The sequence below is a fragment of the Thalia democratica genome, chromosome 3, assembly GCF_965202585.1.
Source record: "Thalia democratica chromosome 3, ktThaDemo2.hap1.1, whole genome shotgun sequence".
NCBI classification, from domain to species: Eukaryota; Metazoa; Chordata; class Thaliacea; order Salpida; family Salpidae; genus Thalia; species Thalia democratica.
Window position 1 is genome coordinate 94,101,213 of NC_139167.1, and position 10,271 is coordinate 94,111,483.

Genomic DNA, 10,271 nt, shown 5'->3' on the forward strand with positions numbered 1-10,271 from the left:
ACAATCTTGTAAAAAACGTGATGAAAAATTATAGATAAATGTATATATAAATAATAGATAAATATATTGACAACTAATTTTTTGCATTAGTTAATAAATAGTGACATATAAAAACAAATTAGCTTAATTCTATTTTTACTTCAAAGTTTACTAAATATGATTTCACCATGAAATAAAGTTCTTTCATGTTATATTAATTACTTTGGAAGAAGTATTTACTATGATATTATGTGATTTAAGAAAAATCTTAATTTAACTGTAATTGAACTTTTAGCATTTGTTAGTAATGACTAAGAACTTAAAGTCTTCATTGGTTTATAACAAGTAACATTTCTGAAAACAAATTGTTAGGTGAAAAAGATTAAATTAAATTAAATTAAACAAAAAATGTAATAAATAAAACAGTCTTATAATTAAAAACTTAGAATAACTTAATAAAATAGCTTACCTAAAAAATTATTTATTGTAGTTACTACTTGATTTACTGGTCCTACAGAAATAAATTATTTTATACTAAATATTATTGTAATTCTGAATTTGTATTAAATCTTATTTTGTAAAACTTCTCTTTTATACTTTATCATTATTTAACTTGTTCAAATTTCCAATAAAAAACAACTTATTAAATCTTTTTTATCTACATTTATATTATACTGTCTAAATTTATTTGTTAAAAAGTTGATTTGTAGAAATGGTGATGATAGTAGAAAGTCCATTAAGTATACACTGTTAATAATTTAAAATTGGTCATAGATAAAATTTATATCGATAAATAAATTACTAAACGTCAATCGTTTATGTTAATTTTATATGTTAGAATTATCTTTAAGAGTTTTGTTTTACAAATAGAATCGATGTTTTTTAGTTAAGAAATTTAAGCTGATTTTGATTTTAGATAAGTATTGTTTTTTGTGGCTAAAACAGAAGTAGAACATAATTTTTTTTAATAAATAATTAAAGTTTTGTACGAGTTTTTTTGAAATGATATGATTTTAGTATTTAAGAGTTTGCTTTTTTTCGACTTTATACATTTGAGTTTAGGTCAAACTCATTTAAAATTTAAAATGACTTTTCAAAATACTATACTTTGTTTCTTACACAAAGTTTTTGAGAAGTAAAATTATAACTAGTAAAAGGTCTTTAAATTAATGAAATTAAACATAATAAAAACCAATATCTTTATTTATATAAAAGTAGTTTTTAAAAAAAAATTTTATATTTAATTAAAGTCATTTCAACAAGGATGACACGCAAAATCGTGAAGCGTTCCTACTTTTTGAAGCTTTTAGAACATTGAGAAAAGAAGTTAAAATAAAGCAAGCCATCGCTGATGAGAATAAATTGGACATAAAATATGTTATAAGGAACAACAAAATAGTTGAACTGACAAAACAGCCCTTTCGTTACCGCTCCCAGGACATCTGGGATTAGTGGAGGAAATCGTGAGTCAACGGGTATAAATTTATTAAGTGATAGGATTAATTTTAACACTAACAAGTTTTCCTATATAAATTGTAACTACAACTATTTAAAAGTTTGTTACACTAATATAAGATCTGTTTTAAATAAATTTTATATTTTAGAGAACTATATAAATTTGAATAACATTGATTTATTTTTTTTGACTGAAACATGGTTGACTAATAATGTCAACGATGCCACAGTGTGTCCTTTTAACTACAACATTTACCGAAGTGATAGGTCTAGTAGGGGTGGAGATGTTGCTATCCTTTTCAAAAATTCGCTTTAAGTTATTAAAGTTAAAAACGATTCTATCTCTACTAGCAACATCAATTTTGAATACCTATGTGTAGATGTAATTTTAAAAAAGATGAAATTAAGATTTTGTTGTGTCTACCTTCCTCCACTGTCTGCTAGATGCGCACTGACTGTTCAAAATGTAATCAAAAAGATTAAAATGGTTTTTCCAAAAGAGTGTTCTTTTTATGTTCTTGGTGATTTTAATATGCCAAATATAGATTGGAGGATTCCTAGCACAGATTTCAATAAACCCCATGAGTGTTTTCTTAATTTTTGTACAGACAATTTTTTAACCCAAGTAATTGAAAATCCAACCCATAAGAATGGTAACATTCTCGATCTCATAATTTGCAATCATTTTGGTCTAGATAGAATCATATCACACTCAACTAATTTTCCATTAACAAACACTTGTGATCATAACTTGCTTTCACTAACAATTAAAATTGAAAACAAAATAATACCTATTGCTAAAGAAGTCTCATATGACTATAAAAAAGCAGATTTTGAAAGCATCAATGATTTCCTGTCAAAAATTAATTGGACCTCTTTATTTAAAAATTCAAAAAATCTCCAGCATTTCTACAATCAATTCATTAGCTCAATCCAAATCTCAATCAAACGTTTTGTTCCAATTTTTTCTAAAAATAACAAAAGTAAAAAATATCCATCTCATATTAAAAAGTTATTAAAAGAAAAAGTGAATTTATACAAAAAAAGTAAGACAAATAAATCACTTTTGATAAAATACAAAAACAAGTCTAAAGAATATCAATTAGCTGTTAAAAAATACAACTTTGAATATGAAAACAAATTCTGCAAAAACCCAAATTTTAAAAAGTTTCATAGCTACGTGAAATCTAAACTTAAGTTAAATAATTCCATACATCTCTTATATGATAATGATAAAAACAAAACAGTAACCTCAGATTTTGAAATAGCAACACTTTTTAAAATAAATTTTTAAAAAGTTTTTAAAAAAGACGAGAGTTACCAGTCTTTTAAGCTACCCCAAAAGAATTGTAGTAAGATGCAAAATTTTTTCATAACCTATGAAGACATTATAAGTTCAATTAACCACTTAAAAGATAAAATCATAAGAACGCCAGAAAACATTCCACCCTATTATATCAAGCATGTTTACCAATCAATAATTTTTCCACTTTCATTAATATTTAATTGCTCTCTAGAACTATCTGATGTTCCTAAACAATGGAAAACATCTTTTATTATTCCTGTGCACAAGAAAGGTAATATACACGATGCATTAAATTACAGACCAATATCTCTAACAAGTGGCTTTTCAAGAAATTATGAACATATTGTATCTGTAAAAATTCTCAATCACCTCTTTGATAACAAATTATTAACTAACAAACAGTTTGGTTTTGTTCCAAGCCGCTCATCAACCATTCAACTGTTAACATGCTTACATTCTTGGTTAGTTCCTTATCTCAAAAATGAATTTACTAAAGTAGTTTATACGGATATTCAAAAAGCCTTTGATTCAGTATCACACAAAAGATTATTAAAAATTTTAAATCAGTATAGGCTACATGAAAGCTTAATTGATTGGTTTGATAACTTTTTAAATAATAGATCACAAAGAGTACTCATCAATAATACGCTTTCTGACTCTTTAACAATCTACAGTGGAGTACCACAAGGTGGTGTATTTGGTCCCCTTCTCTTTTTAATTTATATTAATGATATTTGTTCAAACATTGATATTAAAAGTGAGTTAAGCTTATTTGCAGATGATGCCAAAATCTTTAGTCAGTCAAATGCTTCATTACAACTATCTTTAGATAATATTTACATAGGGTTAAAAACAAGAAAACTAAACTTAAATCCTAGCAAATGTAAAATTCTAACCATTAACAAAAAAGAATCTTCTCCAACTGACCTCTTAATCAATAACATCAAGTTACCAGAATTTTAAGTTTTTAAAGATTTAGGAATTTATATTTCCAAAGATTTGAAATGGAATGAACATATCAACTATTTATATAAGATTGCAAAAACTACATGTTATCAAATATTGAAAAGTTTTAAAACTAATTCTGCTTCAATTCTAACAAAACTTTTTAAAACATACGTTCGCCCTAAACTTGAGTTTAGTACCCAAATTTGGTCACCCCATTTAAAAAAGGATATTAACAAAATTGAATCTGTGCAAAGGAGTTTTACCCGTCATATTTGTAGTCGTTGCAACATATCTTACACGTCATATAATGATAGAATGATTAAATTTGGCTTGAAATCACTAGAATATAGAAGATGGGAATTTGTTTTATTAATTCTTTACAAAATTATCAATGGCAAATATAAAAGTTTTTTTAACCAGTTTTTTAATTTTTCCCAAAATAAATATCAACTAAGAGGAAATAATTTGAAAATAAAATGTAAACATGATTTTCAAAACAGTCAGTGGCAAGGCGCATTTTTTCACAGAGCAAAAGCTATGTGGAACAGACTACCTCAGGATATAGTATATTGTGAGAGGGTAGAACAATTTCGTTTAAAGCTAAAAAGATTTGATTTAAATACGATAAATACCAGTAAAATTAACTAATTTTCCACTGTAACAAAAGGAAAAATATTCGTTTCCCTACGCCTCCCCCCTACAAACTATTAGTTTACTTATATATTTTGTAGTTATGAATTTTGTTTTATAAGCCATGATTTTAGACAAACTTCTTTACTGTGTGTACTAAGTAATATATAAATTTGAATTTTTTTAACTAAATTTTCAATTTAGTTCATTTGTTTATGATATTTTGTTTAACTTTGTGTTTTCATTTAAATTATGTTTGTATATATATATATAATTTATCTTAAAGTTTTGAATATAAGTTTATTTTCTTTTTCTCTTTTTGTGTGTCCTGTTTAAGTGGCTCAGGTTTTGATGCCTGAGTCCAACATTGCACAATAAACAATATAATAATAATTTAAAAGAAAATAAAGACACAAACGTTTTTAAATGTTTCACGTGTTTAGATCAATAAATTGGTTAATAATAATTTACTTTTGATTTTTACCCATTTATAAAACTTTTTCAAGTTGATGTAGAAAAGAAAAAAAAAGTTGTAAGAAATTGTAATGTAATTAAACATTTCAAACAACAAAAAATTGTTTTGGAATTTTGAACGATGTAAAAATACTTAAATGAAATTTTAATGTAAGAGCTAAATTTTGATATTAATTTACGAATATCTATTGTTGTAACTTGCTGACGTCATATACATAGTGTTTCAATATTAGAATTGTTTATATAACATTTAATTGAATTAAAACTTTTAAACGGTTGCTTGTATTTAAAGAAAAATTTAAAGTTGCATCAACTGCAGCTGACTAGTGTATCAAGCTTTAATTAAAACTTAAAAAAAAATCTCTAATATCTAAAGCGTAGTTACGTATTTGAAATCTTCAAATATATAATAAAATGTAAATTAAACTTGCTATTATATTTCGATCACACTTAAAAATAAAGGTAAGTGATGTTTCAAGTTATACTAGCTCACCTTTAAGTTCTAACCGTTTTGAACGTTTGATAATTGTTTAAATTACCAACTTAGTTAATTTTTAGTCGTACTTGTACAACTTATAAAATGATAAGTTATGAAGCCGGTTTTTGCATATTACCTTCATATATTTTAAATTTTACTAAAAGTTCATGTGTTTGTGACATATTTCAAACTACGAACCTGTTTACTGCAAAGTTTTAAACTATTATATGATAAAGTAAAAGTTTTTTCTTGTAAAACTTTTAGTTTTTCGTCTTAACAACAAGGGTCTTAATTTAAACCTGCATTACTTTAAAAAACTACATGAATAACATAAAATTAAAAGATAGTAATCTACTTTTTTATTTGTCGCTAAAAATTAAATATATTTTCAAAATAAATACATTTTTGAATACATTAAGTTTATATTAAAATAAAGTTGAACTTCGTGTCAACTTTTAAAATCACAAAATGCACAACAAAAGTTATCAGAGCTAATATATTTAAAATTAAAAATAACTTTTGTCTAACTGCTATCCAAATTATTATAATAAATATAAAGAACAACATAAAAGATCATCTATGTCCATAAATCTAGTATTGATTTAAGCACAACCAATAATTAGCAACGATAATTTTGATTAAAACGAAAGTAAGTTTAAAGCAAAACTATTTATTCATAATATCTATTTAAAATCTACATACCATGATTGTGTTTTTTATTAAAACTTAAGATTTTTGAACTTTTATTGACGTGTTTCTAGTTTGCAAACAAATGCTTGGTAATTTAGTATATATATATATATATATATATATACTTATACTTAAATATTTTCATTGAATTTGTTAAGTAGTTTATACGTTGTCCTCACAACAACTATAAAATTGGGTTAAAATCTAACTTGAGTCGGTAGTATTGTTACCAATGTTTTAAAATGATATAATATTTAAACCTTATAGACTTAAGTTTGACGCAATAAAAAGTCTATTATTACATTATTATTTACTAACATTTTACTTTAACTAAACAATTTTTTTTATAATTTATTGCTTTTATGTTTCTAATTTATACATAAATTATAACATTGCGCGTATTGTATCCACTCCAGTTTAAAGTATGATATATATATATAAAATATTCCATTTTAATTTAAAAAGAAATTTTCTTTTTATTAACTTACAACACTTTCGTAATACTATTAGAATTTTGTACTGAAAACTTTAAACAATTATTTAGGATAATAATTTAGCTAGTTTATTCAGAAAATTTGATAAATGTCACAATATTTTGACAGAAATTTATCATCAAGTTAATATTTGTCAATTTTTTTTTACAACTAAAGTATTTGTTTACTTAATATTTCGCTAAAATTTTTAAAGTAAAACATCTGAAGCTGACATACATGTTTCTCAATTATCAAAATTTGCTTTAAGTAAGCTAAGATTTACATCTAACAAGTAAATAAGTAAAAACAGTTTATTTTACTTAAAAAAACAATGAAAATAATTTGTTTTTAATTAATAGTTTATGAATACAGTTTTTTTAAACTGTATACTCTATTTTAACATGTTTTTATATAAAAATATACAATAGTATTTTTAAATAAGTTAAATTAGAACTTAATTGAAATTATTTATAACTTTAATAAAGTGTCTATGTTTTCTAACATCAACAAATATAAATTTGCTGTTCGCACTGTTTGTAGGTTTAGCTTTGTCATTTCAGTTAGTTTTTTACTTTTTAATTGTAAATGCTTTATATGCTAGTAGTTAAAAAAAATAAAATTGAAATTAACTTGTCGATACAAACATATATATCCAACAAAATATAAACTTTTTATACAATTAAATAGTTAGTTAAAGGTTAGTTTGTTTTCTGTTTTTTTTTAAATTAAAAAATATATTATAAGTATTATGTGTTTTAAATCGATACATTCTTTTAAAGGCAAAATGATTGCGTCTTATACTTATACTTTATACTGTAAATAATTTTTGTAAAGTTTTTTTTAAAGGTTTGTATCTTTAAACACTTTCTGAAATTCTTTGAAAATATATCTTTTAATAATCTTAAATATAATAAGGTTTAAATTTAACGCCTAAATAATTTTTTATATTACCTATTGTAAAGTTTATAAACATTCCTTTGTTTATATAAAATATAAATTTTTCTAAACGAGTGTACATTTTAATATAAAAAACTACTTAATTATTAACCACATACAAGTAACATTGTCTAAATATAAGTGTTAGAAGTATTAAAGCATTTATAACGTGTTTCAAGTGATGTCGTTAGATAATTAGCTACACCGATAATGCTTAAAAGTTAATCATGCAGTATTTAAAAAAAAATAAAGTAATTAATTTAACTATCATTTTTACTCATAACCTATTTAACAATTGCATTCACGAATTTTTTATATAAATTAAGTTTAGTGATTTTACTTCATAGTTTTAATTTTTCACTATACTTTAAGATAAGTTTAGGCTTTTTTTAGAAAAACATATATAAAAGATAAATTGATTAAAGTTGAAATAAAAGTTTTTTTAAACTTTAAGTATTTAAAAAAAATGGTATTTTAAACTATATCGGCTTCAATTTTTTGATAACTAAAAATTAAAACTATTTTCATTTAAGTACAGTTAAACTGAAACTCAATAGTCACGTTAAGTTTTTATTTACTTTTAGTTGTAGTGTATACAACTTTTAAATTTTTAGATACAAAGTCATTATAAAACTTTAAAATTTTGTTCGTATAAATTTTTAATAAATAATCAAGCGTTTGTCGGGTATTACATGTGACGTATGTTCATAAAGCAAAAAACAAAATTAAACATTTAAAGCAGAAAACTTTTTATAAAATAAAGCAAAAAATTAGCTTTTATATTTTTAATGATCAGTTTTCTAAATTTTACAAAATCGAACATTTTATCGTTTAAATACTGTCAAGTTATAAGTTTTAAGTCTATAACTGTATCTAACTCTAATTTAGGTCTATTTTTTAATTCTTGCTTATGATCAATGTTAGATATGGCTTGTTTGCTGGGGATGCAAATAAGAAATTTATAAATGATATCAGTATTCTCATAAACAGAGCACTTAAATGCATACATTTTAAGAAATATGATGATAGTGTAACAGAATTTAAAACTCAGAAAAAATATAAAATGTTGAAAGTCTGTATCTAAATGAAATGGTTTACCATCATTTTTAACTGGTTATCATTTCTAACCCGATAACTTCTAACCCAATCATTTCTAAGCCGATCATTTATAGCCTGATCACTTCTAACCCGATCACTTCTAACTCGATTACTTATAATCTGATAACTTCTAACACGATTACTTCTAACCCAATCACCTCCAACCAGATCAACTTTAACTCAACCACTTCCAACCCGATATAACCCAATTATTTCTAACCCGATCATTTTTTAACCCGATCGTCTCTAACCCGACAATTATTAATCCAATCTGTTCTAATATGTTGATTTATTATTAATTTAAAGTAAGGATTTCTAGTACAAGCAAACTAATCTAAACAAAGTTGTTTTTTAATGAAATTTAGTTCATTTTGTTCAAAACAAAACTTAATATTCAGATAGCTGTTTTAAAACTTAATTTTTGATATTTAATGCTATTGAAAGTTTGTTGTCTTACACTAAACCAAGACATTTTAATCTGGGCTACTTAAACTGAATGGCACAAACGAAGATACGAAAATTTATATAGTATAAAATCAAAAACTACTGTATTTTCTTTTTTTTTTTAGATTTAGAGAAAAAAAATTCAACACTTTAGTATGATAATAGATAAATTATTTATGATTTAAAGGAGAAGGTTTTAAACAAATATGGTTTTAACTTCATAATAAGCAACTTAAGCACTTTTAACATCAACTCTTTCAACGATCAGTAAGTTTCAATAATACCAAACACAGCTGCACAATTTTTTTTTTAGAATTAACTTTTAATTTCTTTTCAAAATAAGCCTTCTCTGCAAATTTCAGAATCTCATATTGAGACATTTTAGTAAATTATTTAAATGATTTTATTGCAGCAATCAGCAAAATAGTCTGAATCACGCACTTCTACATTAAATAAAGATTCATGATTACTTTTATATAATTTATTTAGAACATAATGGAATGTCGGAATACAAAAAAAATACTTTTATGCTATTATATTTTATGCTATAGTATTTTAGTTATGAATACTTTTTTTTCTTTTTTTAAATAGAAACCGAATATATACACCTGACTTTTAGAGTTAGGTTCTGTATATTTGTGCAACTGTTTGGTATTTCATTGTTTCTGATAAACTATTTTCGTTGCTTTAAAAGCATAATCGATACAATTAAAATAAACACTATTGGAATTAAGGTACAGACAATCGAAAAAAAAATCAATAATTTAAGTACATTGACTAAGTACTAAATTTAAAATTTGAAGTCCAAAGCAAGAATACAGGTCAAATAAATATCTATCGAAAATGTTGAAAAACGGTTTATTATTTACAAAGGAAAGGCGCTGCTAAAAAAATCAAATTATAGAATAAACCAAATTATTCATATTAAATCAATGGTTTATAAGTTTAAAACTTGTTAAATTATTGATAGTTTTTAGTATAAAGTATTTTTATTTAATCATGTTAACTTTAATCAAAGTTGTTCAACTTTTTTGCAAAAGTTTGTTTTGTTTCCATAGTTTTAAAAGCTTATTCCAGATTTAAACTGAAAAATAACTATGACTGCATGAATTTTTCGATTTATTTTCCTGGTAATCAATTTTTTAAATAAGGTTCTAAAACGGATTACAAATTTATTGTAGACAATTAGTTTTAAAAACCATTAGAAAAAGTATAAGTATTTTGAATTCTAAAGATTAAGTATTAAGTTTTGATAATCGTCTATGTAAGAAATGTAATGAGTATTAAAGCCGCTAAAGACTACTCCGTACTTTTATTTTAAGAGATTCTATTTAGTTAATATATATTTTTGAAGTATGGA